The 24,342-nt window shown below is 38.7% G+C and overlaps 1 protein-coding gene across 1 annotated transcript in view; it reads left to right on the top strand.

Moving 5' to 3' along the window:
- Positions 1–697: 697 nt before the first annotated feature.
- LOC136877168 (GTP-binding protein Di-Ras2) overlaps positions 698–24,342 on the top strand; it is a 274,902-nt gene continuing 251,257 nt past the window's right edge. Inside the window, exon 1 of the mRNA XM_068228623.1 lies at positions 698–775. The gene's annotated coding sequence lies outside the window, so the exon portion shown is untranslated. The remainder of the gene's footprint in view (positions 776–24,342) is intronic.

The raw sequence follows: 24,342 nt of genomic DNA, 5'->3' as shown, positions 1-24,342 counted from the left end.
GGACTCAGTCTGCAAAACCGTTCGTTAATGATATTTCCCTTAATCATCCTCCTATCGAAAAGATGCAAATGAGAAAATGTTTTTGAAATTGTTTTTCAATAAGGCTGGTTTAGTTCCATTAATGTTGGTCATGCATTTATTTATTTTTTTTGCTAGTTGCTTTACGTCGCACCGACACAGATAGGTCTTATGGCGACGATGGGACAGGAAAGGGCTAGGATTGGGAAGGAAGCGGCCGTGGCCTTAATTAAAGTACAGCCCCAGCATTTGCCTGGTGTTAAAACGGGAAACCACGGAAAACCATTTTCAGGGCTGCCGACAGTGGGGTTCGAACCTACTTTCTCCCGAATACTGGATACTGGCCTCACTTAAGCGACTGCAGCTATCGAGCTCGGTATGCATATTTGTGTGAGTGTAAAATCACTGTTTCGATCTTCCAATAAACCCATTCAGAGATTTAGAAAATAATATTGTCCCTGAAACCTACCCAAAGACAGGTAGATTCTAAAATGCATGAAAATAATAAACAGGTAAATTTAAATCTTCTCGTGTTAATGATGCTTATTGCTTAAAGGGGCTCAGAATCTAAGGCCATCGTCCCTCTCGTGTTAATGAAGCAATGCAGTTTATAATGTACAAATTACAATCGCCCATTGACTTCAACGTTAGAATTAAGATTTGTATTTTCCTCATTCTTAGGTCTTCTCAAGCATCTGAAGGTCAGTTCCCCATCGGCAGCGTCACGTACACCATCACAACAAGCTGTTATTTGGAGGTGAGTGAATTCCCTCTTCTAGCCCTGTAGCGTAATGCTCGTAGTTCTGGTATTTATTTCCGACGCAGTATATCATCAACAGTTTCTAATATGAAGTATCGTTAGTTAAAAAATGAAATAATGAAAAACATTAAAGGCAAATTAACGGTACTCTTCTCTCTCTAAATGCTAGTAAGAAGGTTAGTTGACGGGACGATGAACACATTAATTCTCCGATAGGACCACATGTGGATCATGTTTACACAGTCTATTTATCCTGTCAATCCTATGCTGACTGCGTAATGCAGGAATTTCCCCAAATTTTGGTTACAATTCTATCCACGTTATCTGCTTTGTCTAAATCTAAAAGATCATCCGAGTAAGAGATAGGAGCGCTACATCCATAATTGGATGATGATGATAATAATAATAATGATAATAATAATAATAATAATAATAATGATAATAATAACAATAATAACAATTTCGAGAAAAACAGCGCTCCTGTCGCTTACTCGTGTGATGCGAGTTTAATTCCTGGTCAAATCAGGGATTTTTACCTGAATCTAAGGGATGGTTCGAGGTTCACTCGGCCTGCGTGAGAATAATGATAATAATAATCTTAGACTATAACACAAATTGCTCGCTAATAGTTCTGGTTTGCCAAGACGGCTACTGCTGAGTCAGATGGCCTGTTCATAAAGAAAAATCGCCTGATTAACGTGTTATTCTCAGCCGTTCAACTTGTTTTTCTTGACCGTATCTACTACCTCTCGACATTAGTTAATTTGGACTTCCTAGAATTGTGACAAGCCGATCTATCGTCCAAAATTCGTCTTTCCTTCATACCTATAGGCCTTTTATTGCTCCTATGTCGCGATAATTTGCGAAAGAAAGTATTCTTTTCCGACAGCAATTTTGTCAGAAATCTTTAAGAGATTTTGAATTGTGATGAAAACAAGTACAAAAGTTAAAGTTGCGGAATATAAGCTACATACGAGGGTGAGTCAATAAATAAGTCGCAAATATATGTGTGCCTTATATCATTTGAAATTACGCTCGCAAGTGTTGCCAGCAGATGGCAGCATATGTATGCTTGTCGTACGACATCTCGCAGGCACTCAGTCAGTCAAAGGCTGTTAGTGCACGACGGCACATGTGTTGCATGACTGTACACGAGAAATACAGCGTGCAGTTGTGCGTTTTTTGTAGGCCAAAGGACTGTCCACAGAAGTGCATCGCGAAATGCATCCCTTCCATGGTGAAAACTGTTTCTCACGAAAATCTGTGTTCAATTGGATCCAGAAGTTTAACCATGGAAGGAAAAGCATTACAGATGGGGAGTGCTTGGAACATCCATCGTACAGTCCTGACTTAGCCCCCAGTGATTTTCATCTGTTTGAGTCCCTAAAAAAAATCATTTGTGTGGCCGTCATTTTGATACAGATGATGCCGTAATCTATGAGGTTACACGCTGGCTGCGACAGCAACCAAAGGACTTCTTTGCTGCTGGCTTTCAAGGACTTGTACGGAGATGGGGTAAGTGCCTGAATGTACAGGGTGAATATGTGGAAAAGTGAAATAAATGTCAGAAAGTTACTTTGATTATTTTTGCCTCAATTCAGTTTTGCGACTTATTTATTGACTCATCCTCGTACATGAGACAAGAGTGGGCCGTAGCAAGTGACATAGATGGAAACTAAGACATATCTGTCGTAATGGTGGTGATATTCATTCATTCATAATCTGAGAAATCAGCATCAAACACAAACACAAGGTTGGTTTCAGCCAGTGTCAGTGTAGCGTACTTGATTTGGCGCGATCCTGTCAGCTCGGAGGCCTGTATTCAAACACCTGGTGCTCTCAAGCCTGTCTTAGGCCACGCACAGATTTAGCAACACCTCCTCGCAAAGCCCATTTGAATTTCGCCGCAGTGGTCTGATTGGTGTGCCATATCCTGGCCATCTCTATCTTTATCTGGTTCGCTTTTGGGACGAACTGCTTGCCCTCTGTTACTTATGTGCACTCATTGGCATTATTGTTATTATGGCCGACTTCGATTTCAGTTGTACACGCGAACTTAGCCCAAGGAGAACACAGATGTCGCCTTTGTCGTCCTGTGATTTTACGACGTTTGTATCCGATCTTATCTATCTGCTCCTCCATGGCTCTTCTTCTAAGCCTTTATCTTGGTGAAGGGTTATGGCGAGCGCCTTAATGTAGCTCGATGATTGTTATTACAATCGCTATGTCAAACGTTCTAAGACGTGAATGCTATTGGTCTAGGAGGTTTGCAACGTGCTTTATTTGCACATAGAATGGCCCGATTAAGGTTGTGCAACTTCTATATACTTTTTGTATTTATCACCACGTGGCATTGTGGTTGGACGCTATTTATTTGTTCTCCGTGGGTATTTATTTATTTTGTAACCCATCTTTCTTCTTTCGGTTGTTGTCCATATGACGTTATATATAACAATTATGTTTTTCTTTGTGGCACAACTCGATACATTGATTAACAATAATAATAATAATAATAATAATAATAATAATAATAATAATAATAATAATAATAATAATTTCGTGTGGCTATTTCTAGCTGAGTGCAGCCCTTGTAAGGCAGACCCTCCGATGAGGGTGGGCGGCATCTGCCATGTGTAGGTAACTGCGTGTTATTGTGGTGGAGGATAGTGTTATGTGTGGTGTGTGAGTTGCAGGAATGCTGGGGACAGCACAAACACCCAGCCCCCGGGCCATTGAAATTAACCAATTAAGGTTAAAATCCCCGACCCGGCCGGGAATCGAACCTGGGACCCTCTGAACCGAAAGCCAGTACGCTGACCATTCAGCCAACGAGTCGGACGATACATTGATTTGTGTCTTACTATCGTTGAGTGTCTGTATTGCGTGAATGAGCTCTGTTGCATGTGTGTTACGTCGACTTTGTTCTACGGTTCATGTTGTGGAGATCTCTATGTTATCACTCATGTACAGTTTGCTCTCCGATGTTCCCGCTATGCGGTTGTGTATCGGCAGGGCCAGTGCATGGGAGATTTGTGCTGCATTGGCATTTGATTTTTTATATGAGATACGTAATGATGATGTGATTTGGGCCTGCGATCTTGTGTGGGTTTGGCCTCTCATGTCCGCGTGAGACGTTATTCATGAACCGTGCTTCTACATTTTTGCGTTCCTTTTGACCATTGTTATCTGTTATACGTGTGACGTACCCACTTGGCCCACAGATGTATGACAAATTTATAACGTGGCGGGTCACTTTAATATTAAAATAAATAAATGATATATCATTGTTTCTCCATAAACAGTATCCCAAGGGCGCCAGTCTTCAAGCTTATGGCTTGAAAACAAAAGTAGATAATTAATAATAATAATAATAATAATGCGTAATGAGACTCAAAAAACTCCCAGGGGTGAGGTGAACGGAACACAAATCATTAAGTACACAAACTTGGAATTTGAGGATCATTAATAATCATTTCATAAAATACAAATTAGAACAACTATTTATTAAGATGAAAAACGTGACGTAACGGCGTTTTAACGACATCTGAACTTACGGAAGCAAAAGAAAAATTGAATGGAATTAATTTTAAAAATGAACTGTTGCACGAAGACTTGCAGTAACTTATGCCATAAGCTCACCATATGTAGACTCTGTTGTCTTGAAGCTGATGATATGTGGATCTCGTACCGGCTGCCTTCTCTGTTGTTGGATTCCAGTCCTACTTCTACATTTCCTGTCCTTAACACTTCCTACTGTACTCCTTACATAAAGTCGTAATGAGTCCTAATTTTAAGTGCAAAACCACCATGGGTTATGTTCATGGAGAGAATACATTCGTATTCTTCCGTATTACGGAACAGTAGCGTAGCTAAATTCATAATAAGAGCTCTCCTTCCCTATACTAGTCAAAGCCGGTCTCCCGTTGACTACCTCTCGTCATTGAGATAACAAGTCCCAATGAGAGTAACTTTTGAGTAGAATATACCCAGATGCGAAGTGAACTAAGTTAAAAATTTCTCCGATGTGTAGACGTAGAATCGTAGTAAGAGTATGAATAAGAATATAAATGAGAAAGTCCGAATGTCCGAATCTCCTCTCCAGCCCTTGTCGGTGGTATTTATCGGTTCAAAAGTCTCCTTCCATCAGCCATATCACATGGTCCAGTAAGATTCGAGGTCTCATCCCTTCTCCAATGTATTGCTGTGGATCCATCACGTTGCTTCATTACGTTCATTCATACAGGCTGAACTTTCCCGCTGAAATAAAGCGTCCCCAAGCAGAGTTTGAAAAGTGGGTGTTAATAATACATCAACTGTCTCTTCATGAGGTGGAGAGGGTAATATCTCTCGTAACCTCGATGACGTACTTTTCCTGGAACTGGGCTGAAATTAGCCTGCTGACTCTGGTCACCTCACAACGGCTATTGGAAAATTTACTGCAAGTTATAAATATGCGTGATGTTGAAATACTTTACCCAATAATTTGTTCGTTCAGAATACGTTATAGCCGCGATACAAAGAAATGAAATTATGATTGAAATGGATGATAAAAACCCTATATATATTAATTTAAAAATTACCTATCAGTGATTAAATATATACATCTTATCAATTAAATATATAGTTCATTAATTAAAAATATACAGTGATGTCCCAAACATCACATTCGCCCCTCTGAGCCTGAAACAAGTAGTACTTCGTTGAGGGCTCACACCCACACTTTGCCACTTACGTTTCACTTGTTTTGAAAACCACTGTACATTCATTCATTACTGTATACAACATAACACTATTTTACAAAATTACAACTTGATGATTCCACCTACAACTTAATAACAAATAATATATAACACTTCAAAATTTCCATTAAAACACAATATTACAACTTAGCGAGTTTCTGATGTATCACTTTCTCAAATGTTCGTCACCTCTTGCTGATTTTATGAATCCAGTGTATGCAATACTTGACAATTCAATTTAGATCTGTACAAAATTTACACAAACAAAATGCATCGTACTACTCTTCCAAGTGTTTATACGTTCTTGCTGTATGACTATCACTTCACACACGCTAACACATTCACGTGGTTTTAGCCTAGGGTAAAATTATTGCAAGTCTTTATGATGACTTCTTATAGTCTACGGGGAATTTACAAATTTTAAACTGCAATATAAATGATCCTCGTTGTCTAAAATCAAATACTAGATTACCCATACATGGCGTTACGTAAAGAGAACAGACGTAATCTTGGTAATGAACTCGTGTCAATCGTATACACACATCGTGTAGCAAGCAAAACAAAACTTGGGAAACTCCACCTACCAGAGAGCAGTCACTCCACGCTGCGACAGGTGTATATTATATAAGAGATAAGCGTGGCCTGGCTCACTGACCTATATTCCAACACTATGGAAAATCCACCGGACTCGTAATATATTTACGTAAACTCCGAATGTTGAATGAACACAATAAAATGCAATCACCGTCAGATAATTTATAAGCACAAGGTCCTAGTTTCTTATGTATACGATAAGGTCCTTGATATAAAACTCCAGCCATATCATCAATAAAAACCGTGGCGAAATCCCCTGCCACATCACCTAATGCAATATTTAATGCTCTAATTAAGGCTGCAGAACTAGTCTTCGTCCCGTAGGGAACGCGCTGAAACTGATATAAGCTGTACTTATGACTAAATGCTGTCAGAGGCCTGTCCTCTACTCTCAAAGGAATCTGCCAAAGACTACTTCTTAAATCAACAGATGAAAACCATTTTTTACCCTCAAAGCCCTGAATTAACTCTTCAATAGTCTGTGATTTTAACTGGTCAGTACAAATACGTCTATTCATATCTCTCCCATCAATGCAAAGTCTGACGCTCCCATCACTCTTAGGCACAACGATTAAAGAATTTACATACTGGCTATTAGACACTTCAATTATCCCATCGGCTAACATAGCTTGTATCTGATCGTCAACTGCCTTGGCATATTTGTGTGGGATAGCATACCGTGGCCCGCTGAAAGGACTGTCATCCAGCACTGAAAAAGAATGTTCATAAACATGTGTTTTACCGGGTTTCTTAGAAAAAATTCTCAGCGTGTTCACATAACACTGCCAACAATTCGTCCCTCTGGACTTCCTCTAATATACTGTTACTCGCAGCTTCAAATAAGGCATCCTTCTGATCCTCTTTCAACCACAACTGGCATAAATTAAACCCCTCACTGGGTTTCTCCTCATATCTAGAAACCTCAATAACACTCCATATAGAACAAACATTCGTTTTCCTCTGAATTTCATTTCCCAGTTCGAGTTTGACATACTTATAATCCCACTTCAGATTTACTGTAGCATCATCGTAATCTAGCTGAGCCGATTTTAAAGTCAGCCAGTCACATCCCAAGATAAGATCAAATACAAGTTGAGGAATAACCAAACATACCTGTACTGAAATAAAACCCTCTATACAAATCGGCACCGCAACCTGCTTGCATATTTGTTTCGACTTTTTACCAACAGCTGTAATAATGAATGTAGACTTAACAGGCATCTCTTCTATCATAATACCCTGTTTAACTAAAGAGTCATACCATTCTGAACTAATACATGATTTCTGACTTCCAGTATCAATTAACGCGTGAACATACGCCCCCCAAACTTCTAATTGAACCACAGGATTAATCACTTCATCACCCGAATCTAAATAATTATTATCTGGTTTACACATAAGATCTTCCTTAACATCTAGGTCATATGGCAATAGTTTCATAACACAGTTCCTAACTACTTCCTGGTAAGGCTGGAATTTTGACCCATCATTACAGCCTGCATTTAGTTTAAAGGTTGCGATCGTGTACCTACACTTGGCTCGTTAGTAACTTGTCCTCTGACTTGTTGGGCATTTCCCGATCTATTTTCAGGTGCGCCACCCCTACCGTTATGCCTTGGCTGAAACTGATTACGATTCTCGTAGTTTGGCTGTCTCCTATTGTCCCTTGGTTCACTATGAGGAACAAAATTATGTGAGTTTCCTGTTCTATGCCCAATGTTTCCTAGTGCATCAAAACTCCCTAATAACTGCTCCATTTCCTGAATAGTTTTAATACTTTGCATACACGCTGCTTCGCGTACCCTGTCTGGAAAATGTCGTAACAGTAATCTGACTACATCTGAATCAGTCATGATTCCGTCTAAATTCTGGCAAATCATAACATGTGACAAAAAATACTCAGTCATAGAGACACATTTATTATGTTTGAATTTCCCACATACTACCCTTTCTCTTTCACGGCTTTGAACGTTTTCGTTCCAGTATTTGTCTGTGAACTTCGTCTTAAATTCCTCCAGACTTTTCGTGTTACTTTTATAGACTGAAAACCAGGAACGCGTCTCTCCCACAAAAGCATGATCAATAATGTCGATCGCCTCTTCCCAGTCCATAAACCCTTCCTCAATCCGTTTCCCAAACCGTTTTTCTACTATTTTCAGAAATTCTAGTGGGTTAGTTTGTTTGATGACATAGATATTGATTCCCATAGGGAATCTGAAATATTTGTCCTGAATGAGTAAATTTATAATACCAATAGTTTGTTTCCCATTGAACTTCGGTAATTCGATTTCCTTACTGTAAATCCCTCCATGACTTTGCCTCTCAGTGTTACCTTGTCTTTCTCTTACTTCTCGTCGTATGCGTGCTTCTGCCATCGCTATCCGGTTCTCTACATCTTTATCTCTTCTTTCAATTTCATTCACTACAGTATTCTGTTTTTCTTTCAACGTATTAATTTCCACTGTATTGCCTTCTACCATCGCAAACTTTTCTCTTTGTTCCCTAGTGTTGTCTTCTATTATACACTTAACCGTATCGATCTAGTTTTGTACCTGATGTTTAAATTCTTTTATTTCTTCCTTTTGGATCTCAACTTTATTATTAATACTTGTCACCTGTGTCTCTAACTCCTTTCTAGTGTTGTTGCTTTCTTTTTCCATTAATCCCAACAACTCACTCCTCTGCTCTACAAATTTCTTTTCTACCTCTTGTTTGTTTTGCTTAGTTGTCTCTTTCTGTTCCTCTATCTGCTTGTTAAATCTTTCATTTTGTTTAAATAATTCTTGTAACTGTTTGCTATGTTCGTCCATCCTTTTATTAGCTTCGACTTTGTGTTCATTCAATGCCTTACTTAATTCTCGTTTAGTTTGTTCTACTTCATTTTTAATTTCTGATTTAGTTTGTTCCAATTCCTTTTTTATTTCAGATTTATTTTGTTCCATTTCATTTTTATTTCAGATTTATTTTGTTCCATTTCATTTTTTATTTCAGATTTATTTTGTTCCATTTCATATTTTATTTCAGATTTACTATCCTCTATCTTACTTAACATTAACTGCATCATTTCAAGTAACTGATTATTATTACCCTCACGGTTAGGGCTAACCTCCGCCTCGCCCCCCATCGTGCTATCGTCTGAATCTAACGTAACTTCGTCATTCTTACTCTTATTCCCTTCGCTATCTTCGCTCCTAATATCAGTTTCCTCCTCTACACATTTATCTAACTCTTCCTTAGAATTACCTAAAGTACTACCCTTCAGCACGTGTCCACTACGCAGCGTCATGTCTTTCTCCTCTTGCTCAGCCATGTTACCCCCAAACTCAAACACACAAGAAAAATATACTGTGGATACACAACAGTTACCCCCAAACTACTGATTTTATCCTTCTATACCAGTACTTAATGATTTACGAGCTCCTCAGTTGTGGCGACAATATGTGACGTACCCACTTGGCCCACAGATGTATGACAAATTTATAACGTGGCGGGTCACTTTAATATTAAAATAAATAAATGATATATCATTGTTTCTCCATAAACAGTATCCCAAGGGCGCCAGTCTTCAAGCTTATGGCTTGAAAACAAAAGTAGATAATTAATAATAATAATAATAATAATAATAATAATAATAATGCGTAATGAGACTCAAAAAACTCCCAGGGGTGAGGTGAACAGAACACAAATCATTAAGTACACTAACTTGGAATTTAAGGATCATTAATAATCATTTCATAAAATACAAATTAGAACAGCTATTTATTAAGATGAAAAACGTGACGTAACGGCGTTTTAACGACATCTGAACTTACGGAAGCAAAAGAAAAATTGAATGGAATTAATTTTAAAAATGAACTGTTGCACGAAGACTTGCAGTAACTTATGCCATAAGCTCACCATATGTAGACTCTGTTGTCTTGAAGCTGATGATATGTGGATCTCGTACCGGCTGCCTTCTCTGTTGTTGGATTCCAGTCCTACTTCTACATTTCCTGTCCTTAACACTTCCTACTGTACTCCTTACATAAAGTCGTAATGAGTCCTAATTTTAAGTGCAAAACCACCATGGGTTATGTTCATGGAGAGAATACATTCGTATTCTTCCGTATTACGGAACAGTAGCGTAGCTAAATTCATAATAAGAGCTCTCCTTCCCTATACTTGTCAAAGCCGGTCTCCCGTTGACTACCTCTCGTCATTGAGATAACATGTCCCAATGAGAGTAACTTTTGAGTAGAATATACCCAGATGCGAAGTGAACTAAGTTAAAATCTTCTCCGATGTGTAGACGTAGAATCGTAGTAAGAGTATGAATAAGAATATAAATGAGAAAGTCCGAATGTCCGAATCTCCTCTCCAGCCCTTGTCGGTGGTATTTATCGGTTCAAAAGACTCCTTCCATCAGCCATATCACATGGACCAGTAAGATTCGAGGTCTCATCCCTTCTCCAATGTATTGCTGTGGATCCATCACGTTGCTTCATTACGTTCATTCACATAGGCTGAACTTTCCCGCTGAAATAAAGCGTCCCCAAGCAGAGTTTGAAAAGTGGGTGTTAATAATATATCAACTGTCTCTTCATGAGGTGGAGAGGGTAATATCTCTCGTAACCTCGATGACGTACTTTTCCTGGAACTGGGCTGAAATTAGCCTGCTGACTCTGGTCACCTCACAACGGCTATTGGAAAATTTACTTCAAGTTATAAATATGCGTGATGTTGAAATAATTTTACCCAATAATTTGTTCGTTCAGAATACGTTATAGCCGCGATACAAAGAAATGAAATGATGATTGAAATGGATGATAAAAACCCTATATATATATACATATTAATTTAAAATGACTTATCAGTGATTAAATATATACATCTTATCAATTAAATATATAGTTCAATAATTAAAAATATACAGTGATGTCCCAAACATCACATACGTTCCGTGTTCCTTGGACCCCTTTTAACGTATTGTGTGAATGTTCGAATGGGAGATATGTAGGACGCATATCATATTGCCTAGTTGTGTCGTTTGTTCTTATCTTTGCATTCTCTTAGGCACTTGCATTTTCTTTGGTGTTTGTATGTTCCCTCAGCATCGCCTTGTTTATCGCTGATCCCGAGTGCCATTCTTGCGCGTGCCTCAATGTCTTTGATCTTTGGTTCGGCCGTATTTTATTTTTCCGTCGTTTCGAGTTCGTTAGAAACCATTGTTGTGTGTTGGATTTCATTTTTAATGTCCATGTGTCGCGATCTGTAAATACTCGTCTTGTTGATATGGATATAAAATTATATATTGCTTTGGGCCGAGATCTGCGTTATGGAATCAGCTTGTTTTGTTCCTAAGGTAACAATTTATTTTCATATGTTCTGAATATTTCTATTTTATGAATGGTTGAACCTGTTGACTGGATCGCGTTTTGGGTAGGCACGATGCTATGATAATGGTGAATAGGTTATTAGGCGTATGTATTGTTTTCTTTGTTATTTTATTTCTTCCAGATTTTCATGTGGCCATTTATTATTTTGATCTAGTATTTATTTAATAAACTCTTTGTTTTCTACTCGGCGGTATTATTATACGAGTAGAATGGGTAGTCTTTTGATTTAATAGGCTCGAGTTCAACTCATGAATTTGTCTCTGGTCATTTTCGACGCGGTCCGCGCGAACATGATCGCCCCGTACCTCTGGTTAATTTGAGCTTCCACTGATTTTTTCTTTATCTTTCTACCTGTGTATGTGTTATGTTTTCTTCCGGCTATTTATTTCTCAGTGCTCATCGTGCCCAATCCTGCCGTGCGCATGCGAGAAGAATAACATGGGGCTGGTCTAACAAAACCACATACCGTATTCATCATCGTCTGATCGGGGGGAGCATTGTCTAAATCCAGCAGCTAATAAAATGACAGCGGTGTGAGATATTGAATTATGTCTTCCAAATTACTTATCAGCATGACCAACCCTCTAACGCTCGTATACCCGGCTCACGCTGTATAACTCACTGAAATGAATCAAACGACACCTCGCACAACGAGCTGCCACGCCGTAGTCCAGAACTACGCGTGGCACGGCAAGTTTAGTACTTGAAGATGACGTCAACCGGTGACGTCATACTGTGATCAGACTCTTGTTGCTTGGTAGAGTGGGTCTATAAAACGATATATTGAATACTGTCCACGCAAGTAATTATTTTGATCTTAAAACTTACATGTTTTTGTATCGGCCCCAGTACGGTATTCTACATCAAAATGCATCCCTCCTTAAGACCATCCATGTCAAGGTCCGTGAGCTAACATGCATCAGACCCTAAGTATTTTGCTGGTTGACAACCACGATGCCACTCCAGTGTTAATAATTGCAATTTTGGATGTATATTTCGTGACTTGTTGGAACACCGCAGTGATGACAGGTTTGGTACTGTAATTTAGAGTTATTAGCCTATTATCCCAAATAATGGTAACTGGTGGAATCGCGGAAATCGAGCTTCAAGATACCTGATCACCAGATGTCACAATAGGGACCTCAAAGTCACTTGGTAATATCCGACACACACAACATATTCAGACTCTATCCACTCATATGTGTAGGTAAGGAACATATTACTTTCTGGCTTCATATTTCCCGTTAGACAGATTAATCCTACATCACACATTTTTTTAAGCTTTGCTCTCTCTGTCACAACTAATTAATGTTCCATAATCGCAAAGGTACTTTAGTACTTTAGAATTTTAGCACTTGGTTGTGAAACGTTGGTGTTCACTGTTATAGTGAAAGGAAGTGTAATATTGTCCCTATCAAGGGATTCAAAATATACTATGCAATTTATATTATGTACATGTTAAAAATCTGTATATTCATAGTGTATTTGATCCTTTAAAATAATACAAACTGATTATGAGAATTTCATGAACTAGAATAAAATTGTATATCACCCTAAAACCGAAGGACTTCATCAATATCTGTCATTTAATTGTTAAAATGTGTGATTACTGTTAAAATTAACCTGTTTATAAAGACAAGGAAATTGAGAGAAATAACGGTTATGACCAACATCACACTCTGTAGATCGTTAACTGGTGTAAAAATGCATTTTTAATGTATTTCTATTTCTCTAATTATTTTTCAATCTTTTCCAGCAAAAAATATAGAAATATTTTTGTAAACATTTTACCTTCGGGTCTTAAAGTTATATACCACCCAGGAATGTGTACTTCTAGTAGTCTTCTTGAAGGACTGTCTATAAATGCAAAATACCACTCATTTATTCATTCATTGATCACGATACCCACCTCAGAAACACCAACAGGATTAGAGTGAAATTGATCATAGTTCCTAAGATCGTGACAAACAGCTAACAACATTTTTGAAGAAAAGTTCAAATACTAAGAGTTGAATATGAGGAATGTAATAATCACGAAATATATCCAATATTTCGGAGCGTTGGATCACGGATGGCTATGATAGTTAATTTATATTTCACGTATTGCGTACATGTCCCTTGTAATATCATTCTGTATGTTATGGAAGGCAGACTATATAGACTACATTTTATATGGTACAACTGGCACCACGTTTTCTTTTAATAATAATAATAATAAGAAGAAGAATAATAGAATAATACGAGATACATAGCGTGTTGTTACGCAGTTCGGTTCACGTAGCTGTCAGGTTGCTTTCTGAAAATAGTAGGATTGGAAGCCCTGAAGATGGTTTTCTATGGCTTCCCAGTTCATCAAGAAAAATGCTCGGAGTATACCTTTATTAAGACCACGCTCGCTTCCTTCCCAGTCCAGGGTCTTTCTTATCCCATGGTCGCCATAAGAGGTTGGATAGGAAAGTTGATAACAGCCAGACAGAACAAAGTAGAAACGATTCCCGCAGTTCCCGACATGGTTCACGAAGTGTGAACCCCCCTTGAGAGTGAGGAGGCAGGCTTCAAAAACAAAACTTCCGTATACAAATTGATTAGTGTATTAATAAAATCATGCCCAAGGACCAAAACTAGGAGCATATTTCTGAATTGTGTAGTTGACTTCAGAAAAGACAAAACTGCACCATTAAAGTTTTATCTTTGTTTATTTTATGATGTTATGCTTGTGTTATCTAGTTAGTGTGTTACATTAACTATTACAAAAACTAAAAACATGGTGCATTATATTCCGTAAAATGCTTTTTATAGCACTTTCTGCATTCATGAATTTTTTATCATTATCCTCTTAAAATTGTAAAATTTGGTACCAAATATGAAAAAAGTTAAAATTTCTGGTTTGTTCAAGATCTGGAGAATAACTTACATATACATTAGGCCTGCACTTTGTTCTAAATTCTGAAGTATCTGTGTTTACAGTGTGACTTGCGCATGGACGCTGGACCTACACATCATTATTAACGCAACACAAATGAAACGTCATTTGCTGAGGGATAAACTGAAACTAGCATAAATGTTGAATTGAAAAATCCATTGCTGAAGTAATCGATTGTTATTGTTTGATGTTCTATGTTGCACAACAGTGAGATTAACACAGTCAGTGTAACGAACCATTTACGATATATATAAATACTATATCTCAAATGTAAAAAATTGCTGAAAATAACCATTTTTTATTCATTGTGATTGAGTCCCCGGCTCAAGATTCCAAGCTCGTAGGTTCGATCTCGACTAAGGTACTCGAATTTTGAAGGGCAGTGAAAGTTCTTGTCACACCATGTCATTGTTATTGGAATGTCAAAGACACTGAGTGTCGTCCGGATAAATTAAATTAACTCATCCTCAGGAAGCGTCCAGCAGAATTCGGCTTTCGGTACTAGAGAGCAGCACAATCGGAATGTCAAAATTTGTAGGCAAGCTGCAGGCACCATTTCAAATCTGAGGTCATATTGAACCCTTGAACTTACCATTCCATCGTTGGTCGTGGTGGTGGTGGTGGTGATTATTGTTTTAAGAGGAAGTACAACTAGGCAACCATCCTCTATATAACACTAATCAGAGAGAAAATATGGAAGGGACCGACCCTTCAAAAAATGAAGTTATCGGCCAAAGGAAGACAAGGGCCACGAAGGGCGTGAAAATGAAAGACTCCCTAGCCCTCGCAAGCCTAATAGCGTCGGGGTCGGAAAAGAACAAGAGTTGACCAAGGTAGGTCAGTTAGGATAGATGAAAGTGAGGAGCCTGGCACAAGTAAGTGGAAGCAATGCCAGGACTCAGCTGAGGGCCCCGTGGTCGCCAACCCACGCTCCAAAGTTCAGAGCCCCTGGGGCCCCTTTTAGTCGCCTCTTACGACAGGCAGGGGATACCGTGGGTGTTATTCTACTGCCCCCACCCACAGGGGACATCGTTGGTCGGCCACGGCTGCTACAGTAGAACAATATAGAACTCTTAAATCATGGGTCGTTGCGGGAATAAATTCGGTCACGATCTTCACCAAACGATGGGGTTCAGAAGAGAGCCTATCTAATTGAAATGAGTAGCAAATATGTGCTTACTAACTTTTATTAAAATCGAAATGACACGACAACATTATTATTTTAATATAAATCCTTCAAATGAAAAAAATTAAAATTATTTATTATTGAATGTTTCAAACGCAGTCACATTGCATAGCGTTGATTGATTTCTCACAATATCGAAGAGTTGTTTCGGAGAAATTAGTACATTAGTGGACAGCGAAACTGAAAAAGGAAAGACCTGAAAACCGGGTACCTATTACTCCAAACGAGAACTGAGAATTAATCCACACGATCCGTGGAAAATCTGACTTTCAAACAAGTAGAACGCCTGATTTCCTCTCAATTAAGGTTATCCACCAGTCGAATACCCTTTACGGATACGGAACACCCGCCGAATGGACCCTTAGTCGAACCAAATTGACTATCAGTTGCTTTGGATAGGTTGCGAAATATTATGGGAAAGCATGGTGTTCACTACAAGTTAACAGCATCATTCACAATTGAAATAAAATTCCACCATGTATTTGTCATCCATGACACCCTTAAGTGATAAGGTAATCCCGATGCTAAATGTGCATCACCCAAACAGCTGTTCGGAAGGAACCAACAACAACATGATCCGCGAGGATCTTACGTTACGTCGTTCTAAAGGAACAAAACTGCGAAATGCAGGAAACACTTATTCATCACGCATTTAGAAGAAATGCCAAACACTGAAGTTAATTAAAAAGTGGTAAATCACTTGAAAAGTATTATTATCAAACCGATTTTCAGGTTAGAAATGGTTATGTTACGCTTAATGAAATTACCAGTCCACATTGAAAAATATTACAACTTTAAGGAATTCTTTCCTTAAAAAAACAATGACTACCTTTACAGATCCATCTACTTATTGTCTGTCCCAACACACTACCTATAAAATGATTACTTAATCGAATTCAACTACGAATAAAATGAACGTACGACAAAGATTGAAAATAAAATAATATTACTGGCTGACGAATCGAAACCGCATTCGCAACTCAAGTCTCACACTAATACACTGAGTGTCAATATGCACACTATCAAAACGAAACGGACGCCAGAACGACAAAACAATTAAGTCCGTGAAATAAAATAACGTATCGAAGTCATTAAAACTCAACACGCATGGAGAATTACAGTAAATATTTAATTTCCGTCAGGTCGATATCCAACATTTGGGCAACCCTCATTCACCGATAGCGGCCCCGTTATCTCAAGGAACACCCTTCAGCTGTTGGAGCTACGCACTAGTTGGCCTCATTATTGTCGATCTAACCCTCTTCATATTTCATATTTTACTGTAGAGGCTACCTTCGCCCAAGTCACTTCGCAAAACAAAAGAAACATCTAATCTGAGACTTGAGTATGTACAGCTGACATCCCAGACCTATCGTCGGGCTCACTTAACATCTGTACATCCTAACACTAATCTCTATGTACACGATACCTTCCAAATTCTATCGTCGGGCGTGAACTAGGACATCTCATCATCAGTAACTCCAAGGATAACATGTGACGTCCTAAATCTATGGTCGGGCGTCAAAATGGATCGTACTACGTATCCCCTAGAATATCAGGCGAACTAACAATTTCAAACCAACTCTGACATTTCAATACACATGGGACCACGTCTCTTACTATTAAACGAATGCAAGTCGAAAAATGCAGCAAGTCTCCATCTCGTTACAATACGTGAACTCGAAAATAAATATACGTGACGAACAATTCTCCAACTCAAACACAATCTCAGCCTGTGCAATGAAGTTTTTAGGGAAGCAATGATAATTCCCAACACACGTCTACCATTTAGTGGATGTATTCAAAATAATAATCGTCACTACCGCATTAGAAACTCTCAAATTCCTACCGTCAATTCCAAATATTTATATCAATGACATATCCAGTGAAACGAAATTCAATACAACACCAACCATGTATTCTAAATGCTCTTTCATCCTTGAGGTCACATTATCTTAATATTCATACGGGCTTTACGGAACTAGTCACTTGACTTTTACTACCAAGATTTTTAACCTTTTACTAGAGTCGTTTTCACTTGGGATCTTACTAGAAATCTACGATGCCTCACACAGTAGTCGTCTCAAATTTCGGATTGGTAGCGGAATACTCTACAGCCTGTCACAATACAGTCTGTTTCACAAATACTTCCTCGGCAAACATAGCCTGTCTCAAACTCATTCTCCTCGCCTTATCCCAGCGGTATCACTTAAAATTCAGGCTTCATTTCATCTTCAATATTCCTATCCCTCTCATCTCCACATATATAAATTCGTCGCTCTCAATCCATTTTTCTTATATTTCCAAGGCCCTTTTCATGTTTCAATCCTCTAGTGGAAACAACAACCTTTATAAAATACACCTCTTTATTTTACTATTACTACGACTTTCGGACCTCGAGAATCCAAGAACACACCGCGATTTTCCGTATCACTGATATACACGATGTCCCAAAATTTTTACTTCCCATGAATAAATATAACTCTATCGAATTTCACTGAAATATTCTAAGTGCCTGTGATCCTTGTAAAATATACAGGTTAAATGCACTTTTAACATAGACAAATTTCTTTATCCCGCGGTAGACATGATTATTATTATTATTATTATTATTATTATTATTATTATTATTATTATTATTATTATTATTATTATTATTATTATTATTATCGACAAACATTTCTGAATTCAACTGATATTTGAAATTAAGATATTCGCTACGACTATTTTACCATTATAGCTTTCCTAAATTTTCTCGCTTTGGACAATATCTCATAGAACATTAACACCAGATTTAAACGTCGCATTTTTACAGTTTCTTGACGTAAAATTTACAAACTAAAATTTTCACACGCTGACCAAAATTATAACACTTTTCGCCTGATAATTACAAATATCAATCCGACAATCATCTTGAAAAAATTGTTGGGACAGAACAAAAAAAAATCTAACTACAACATAATACAACTATAGACAGACCTGCAAAATGGCGCCATCCTCAGTATTCTGGCTACATTGTCGCCAGATGACTTCGTGCCTTTAGCCGTACATTTGCACAAATAACATCATCATTTCCAACATATCACTCTTACAAACACTGCCTTTTTCACACGATATTAAATTACAACACAAATCACGCACTTTCCTCGTTATAATGTGCACCACGAACCTCCCTCGTTCTGCAGTCAACTGCTACTGTCTGCTTTCGTCCCAGAGTTGTCTCTCTGTCATCCACAACACGACAGGTGTTCAACAGATAGCGAAATCAGAACTACTCTGACTAGCTTCCCCAACTCTCTTACCACTTTCAAACGCACATGAGGTGATATAATAAAATCTGCTGTGTACTTTAACAGACGCCTATACTTTCACAGTTTGTCGGCAAAAGTCCAGAAATTTTCAGTCACCTTCCCTTTCTAACCGACTGGGTGGACCTCAGCCACTAACTTGTATTAAGTTGTTTGTAGATCAATCTGGTACAATTTTCTGCTGACGACGGGCGTAAGCTACCGCCGCTTCAAAAACCAGATCGACACTGAAAAATATGCAATGGGGGGTTCCTCTTATAGTCTATAGGAGGGACGCTACACACACTACTAAGCTTGATTGCGTAATCTGCTAATTTCGCGTCCAATAGACCGATTTTTATGAGACTTGTCCCAGACTTCCGGACAGACTTGTAATTATTTTAGATGTTAATCTCATAATTTTACCACACTCACAACAGGTGAAATAAATTATTTCTGCCCGGACGTTTCGCGCGTTTTCTTCATCCATTGACCTGGGCACGTGGAGCTAGTTCACTGATCTGACGCTGACTTGTACTTAGGCTTAACTGCATTTATAATTTTACCCTGGGGGATCTGTCTTCACGTAGGGTTTAAGAATAATGTAGATGATTTATTTCTTTATTTACTGTATTGCCAAAATCCCTCGTTACGCAGAATTCCTTGAATTTAAAGAATTATCGGGCACTCGAAGTCCACCGAGGTGTCACGGTATTTCACGAGCCTGCCGCGGTTGAGATCCTTCGCACGCGACATCGAGGCTCTTAGGAGCGCAACATGGCTGCCCTTAAAAATAAAAGTAGCTTGTTGATTTGAAAATAAATATTGAGAAAATAAAAAATATTTTTCTCATCGTAGAATTATGGGTTCAATATTATTATTATTCTTCTTATTATTATTATTAATTTTATTATTATTATTATTATTATCATCATCATTCTCGGATGTAACTATCTTTACATTGGTCTGTTTTCAGTCCAACTTTGCTGTACAGGAGTGAAAGGTGGGTGGCCTCCAGATATTCCGTATGAGGCGACTAAAAGGGGCCCCAGTGGCTTTTAACTTGGAATTTGTAGGATCGTGACCACGGGACCCATAGCTCAGTCCTGTCATTACTTTCACTTACTTTTTCCAGGCTCCTCACTTTCACCTATCCTATCCGACCTCCCTTGGTCAATTCTTATTCAATTTCCGACCCCGATGGTACTAGAACATTCGAGACCTAGGGAATCTTTCATTTTCATGCCCTTCGTGGTCCTTGTCTTTCTTTACCCGTTACCTTCATTTTTCAAAGTCTCGGATCCGTTCCAGTTTTCCTTGTGATTAATGTTAATAGAGGATGCTTGCCTAGGCTTACTTCCTCTTAAAACAATGAACACCACCACCACCACCACCATTATCCGGATATTCTTAGTCATAATCTAGAAGTAACAGACATGAAAGTAGAGAGAATGATTGCTGGTACAAACAGGTGGGAACAATGGCAGGAGGATTCTCGAAATGAGGAGATAAAGGCTAAGTTAGGAGTTAACTGAATGGTTGAAACTGTTCGCTTAAACCGGCCTCGCTGGTGAAGCAAATGAAGGAAGATAGATTACCTAGAAGAATAATGGGCTCAGCCATGAATGGTTACAGAATTAGAAGATGACCAAGACGACGATTATGAAACTCACTGTTTAATTATTTAATAATTAGAGTGCGGAACTAAACGAGGCCACACAACTAGTAGCAAACGAAGGATGGTCCAGGAGTGTAGTTAATTCACAGAGGCTTGCAGACCGAACGCCGAAAGCCATAATAGTCCTTAATGAAGAATAACTTTAGTTATGTACTGACCTGCTCCATGGCTAAATGGTTAGCATACTGGTCATTGGTCCAGGGGTTCCGGGTTGTATTCCCGCATTTTTACTTTCGTTAGTTAATTCCTCTGTCTCGGGGTCTGAGGGTTTGTGCCGTCATCAGCACTAGAATTAATCTTAGGTAGGGACCCATCTTCACAGAAGCGCAGATCTCCTATGGGGAGTCAACATGAAAGACCTGCACCAGGCCACGCTGGACACCATACGCCCAGTATATTATTATTATTATTATTATTATTATTATTATTATTATTATTATTATTATTATTATTATTATTATTATTATTATTATTATTACATGTCTTGTCCGGCCCCGCAGTGTAGAGGGTAACGCGTCCGCCTGTCACCTGGTGGCCCCGGGTTCGATTCCCGGCCGGGTCAGGGGTTTTTAATTGTAAATGATTAACATCCTTGGCCAGGGGACTGGGTGTTCATGTCGTCTTTATCGTTCCTTTCCTCACATTCAACATTTTACACTTCCGCCATTTACAAAACACACCCAGGTTCCTCACATATGGTGCAAGTAAAGGCAAAATATCTTTCTAGGTCGACGCACCGAACAAATAGCATTTTTAAAAAACCTGTCTCCATCAAGTATTGTCCATTAAAGAATGAAGGGTTTTGCTATTTGTTTTACGTCGTACTAACTCAAAGAAGTTTTATAGCGACGATGGGGTAGGACAGAGCTAGAACTGGGAAGGAAGAGACTGTGGCCTTAATTAAGTTATAGCTCCAGTATTTGCCTGGTGTGAAAATGGGAAATCACGGAAATCCGCGTTGAGGGCTGATGACAGTGGGTTTCGACACACTACCTCCCGAATTCAAGGTAACAACCTAGCGCCTCAAATCACGTATCCAACTCACTCAGTAATGAATTGGTTCTGATATTATATTTGATGTCATCCATTTGTACGAATGCAATTGTTTTTGTTTGTACTATTTGAGTATGCTTCTGATACTTGGTTCTTATATCAGACAGAAAAAATTATGGCCTACATGGAACTTACTTTGTGTGTTTATCCGTCTTTTATGGGAATATGTATCAGTATAATTTCATGAAACTCGTTATTTATGTGACCGAGTAGGATCTTAACAATATGCTGTTCAAAAATCAGCAGAAAGGGAACATCAAAGAAAACTTCAAACTTAAAAACTAATATAGGATATATGTATCTCTTACCGCTGGTTTTAGAAGAAAATTGACTATGACAAAATGTGTGTAGAATATAATTCATAAACCTTTTAACCCTATATCATTTGCCCTTACAGTGAATAAGGGAAAAGTGATTGTCTGTCATGTGAGACAGCCGATAACCAACTCAAAGGAAAGTTGCTGTGGAGATCATCCAGCAACGTTCGAAAATTAACCTGATACTTGGTTTTTATTCCAGAGCTTTGCGTTCCGTGTGAGGGCATAGAGGGAAGCCTGAAAGCAAAGAGAACTAGTGAAGTTCCGTCAGAGACTGATCACGGACTTTTCGGTTAGAATGCAAACTACGAGGGGTTTTTCCAACCTCCGATGGGCTATAAAAAATGACACACAGACATAACAAAATGATCTTATCACTAAAAGTCTGGTGTTGTAGTTTCATACTTATTTTCCACATAATTGCCAAAACGATTTAGGCATTTGTCGTACCGTGACACCAGCTTTCCGAAGCCCTCTGCAAAGAAGTCTGCCGCCAACGAGGTAATATGCGTCTCGACAGAGTTCTAAAGTTCTTCGTTTGTAAGCCTCAAACGGAGGTTTACGATCGGTGAACTTTCTATAGCAATCCCAGACAATTCAAGGTCTTCTCTGTACACAACTGTGTCTCAACATTTAGTATACTGGAAACTTTGTTCAAGTTGGGTCCCAACGATGTTGAATGACGATCACAAAACTCGGAGAATTGCGTCAGACATAATATTTCTCACGCTTTACCATAGTAAGAGGGAAATACTTCTTAAATCCTATCGTTACTGGCGATGTAACTTGGGTTCTGTATGACACTCCAGAAACGAAGGAACAGTCTAAGGCAAAAAAGTTCAAACTGACACTGGGGAACAGGAAAACAATGGTTGCCGTTTTCTGGGACCATAAAGGTGTCTTGTTGGTGGACAGGAGGCTGTCCAGACGCGCATTACCTCACTGGCGGCAGACTTCTTTGCAGAGGGATCGGAAAGGTGGTATCACGGAACGACAAATGCCTAAATCGCTTTGGCAATTATGTGGAAAAGTAAGTGTGAAACTACTAAAGTTTCAGGTATAAAATCATTTTATGTCAATGTGTCTCTTTTATAGCCCATCGGAGGTTGAAGAAAACAGCCTTCGTAATATTTGATTGGTAGGAAGTGTCGACTAGTCCGTTCTTCCATAATGTACCGAGAGTAACATAAATCCTAGGGGTTCTGCTAGGCCGCACCCCTACAGTTTATGCAAGTCCCACAACACATCCGTTCTGCACGGTAGAGTAAGTTATTCAATGGAGTAAGCTTGCATTCTAACCTAATATTATCTAGAAATCTCTGGGATCAGTCAGAAAGGGTGAATTATCGTAACTGCTATCTAGATTTACTCTCTGAGCTTCGGATTATCACACCAATCGGACTTGGAATAATAGGATTGTCAACTTTGGATTGGCAGGAAGAAATTCGAGAGCCATATGATTTCAATATTTGTCTGTTTTCATATTGTTAATTACACAGCACCCTAACCCACATCCTGATTTCGAGTTTGGAGACGGATCATGCCTAAACATAAAGACCAACATTCCAAACATAATGACATTAAACAAATATCTGGATATTTCAAAGCTCCAGTTCTGACTCCTGAAAAATGGTCAATAAATAGGCGAGAGAAATGTAACCAAGCACATTCTAAGTGATTGTTCCGTCAATGAAAATTACAGTAACAAATGAAATGAAAATGAAATGGCGTCTGGCTTTTAGTGCCGAGAGTGGACGAGGACATGTTTGGCTCACCAGGTGCAGGTCATTTGATTTGACTCCCGTAGGCGACCTGCGTGTCGTGATGAGGATGAAATGATGATGATGAGACACATACACCCAGCCCCCGTGCCAGCGAAATTAACCAATTATGGTTAAAATTCCCTACCCTGCCGGGAATCGAACTCGGGACCTCTGTGACCAAAGGCCAGCACGCTAACCATTTAGCCATGGAGCCGGACAAAATAAGAAATGTAACACATAGTTGTAAATTATAGTGACAGGCCATTATGAGATGTAAGTATTCTTTTTTTTCCCACTAACTAAAGTATAGCTACATCTTGTATCGACTACGTGCGTTCTGTACGCTCCTATTCCTATAATGAGGCACGCAAACAAAGGACGTTCGTACAATATTGAAGAGCAGAGCCCTTTTGTCGCTCACCAACACGTTGTTTTGTTTCAGATGTTGCTTCCATAACACTGATGACCAAGACGGAAAAATGAACTCTTCTCAAAACTCTAAGTTCGATACAAAAGACACTCATCCTGTCTTGCCAGTGAAATATATCAAACTATCATGCATAAATAAATACTAACTGAATTTACTCGCTGAACTTCGAATATTCCAAACACATCAATCGGATTTGGAATAATATGTTGCTTAACTTTC

Source organism: Anabrus simplex, chromosome 1 (genome assembly GCF_040414725.1).
Source record: "Anabrus simplex isolate iqAnaSimp1 chromosome 1, ASM4041472v1, whole genome shotgun sequence".
NCBI lineage: Eukaryota > Metazoa > Arthropoda > Insecta > Orthoptera > Tettigoniidae > Anabrus > Anabrus simplex.
The sequence above is the reverse complement of the archived record's forward strand: the minus strand, read 5'-3'. Positions and strand labels throughout refer to the sequence as shown.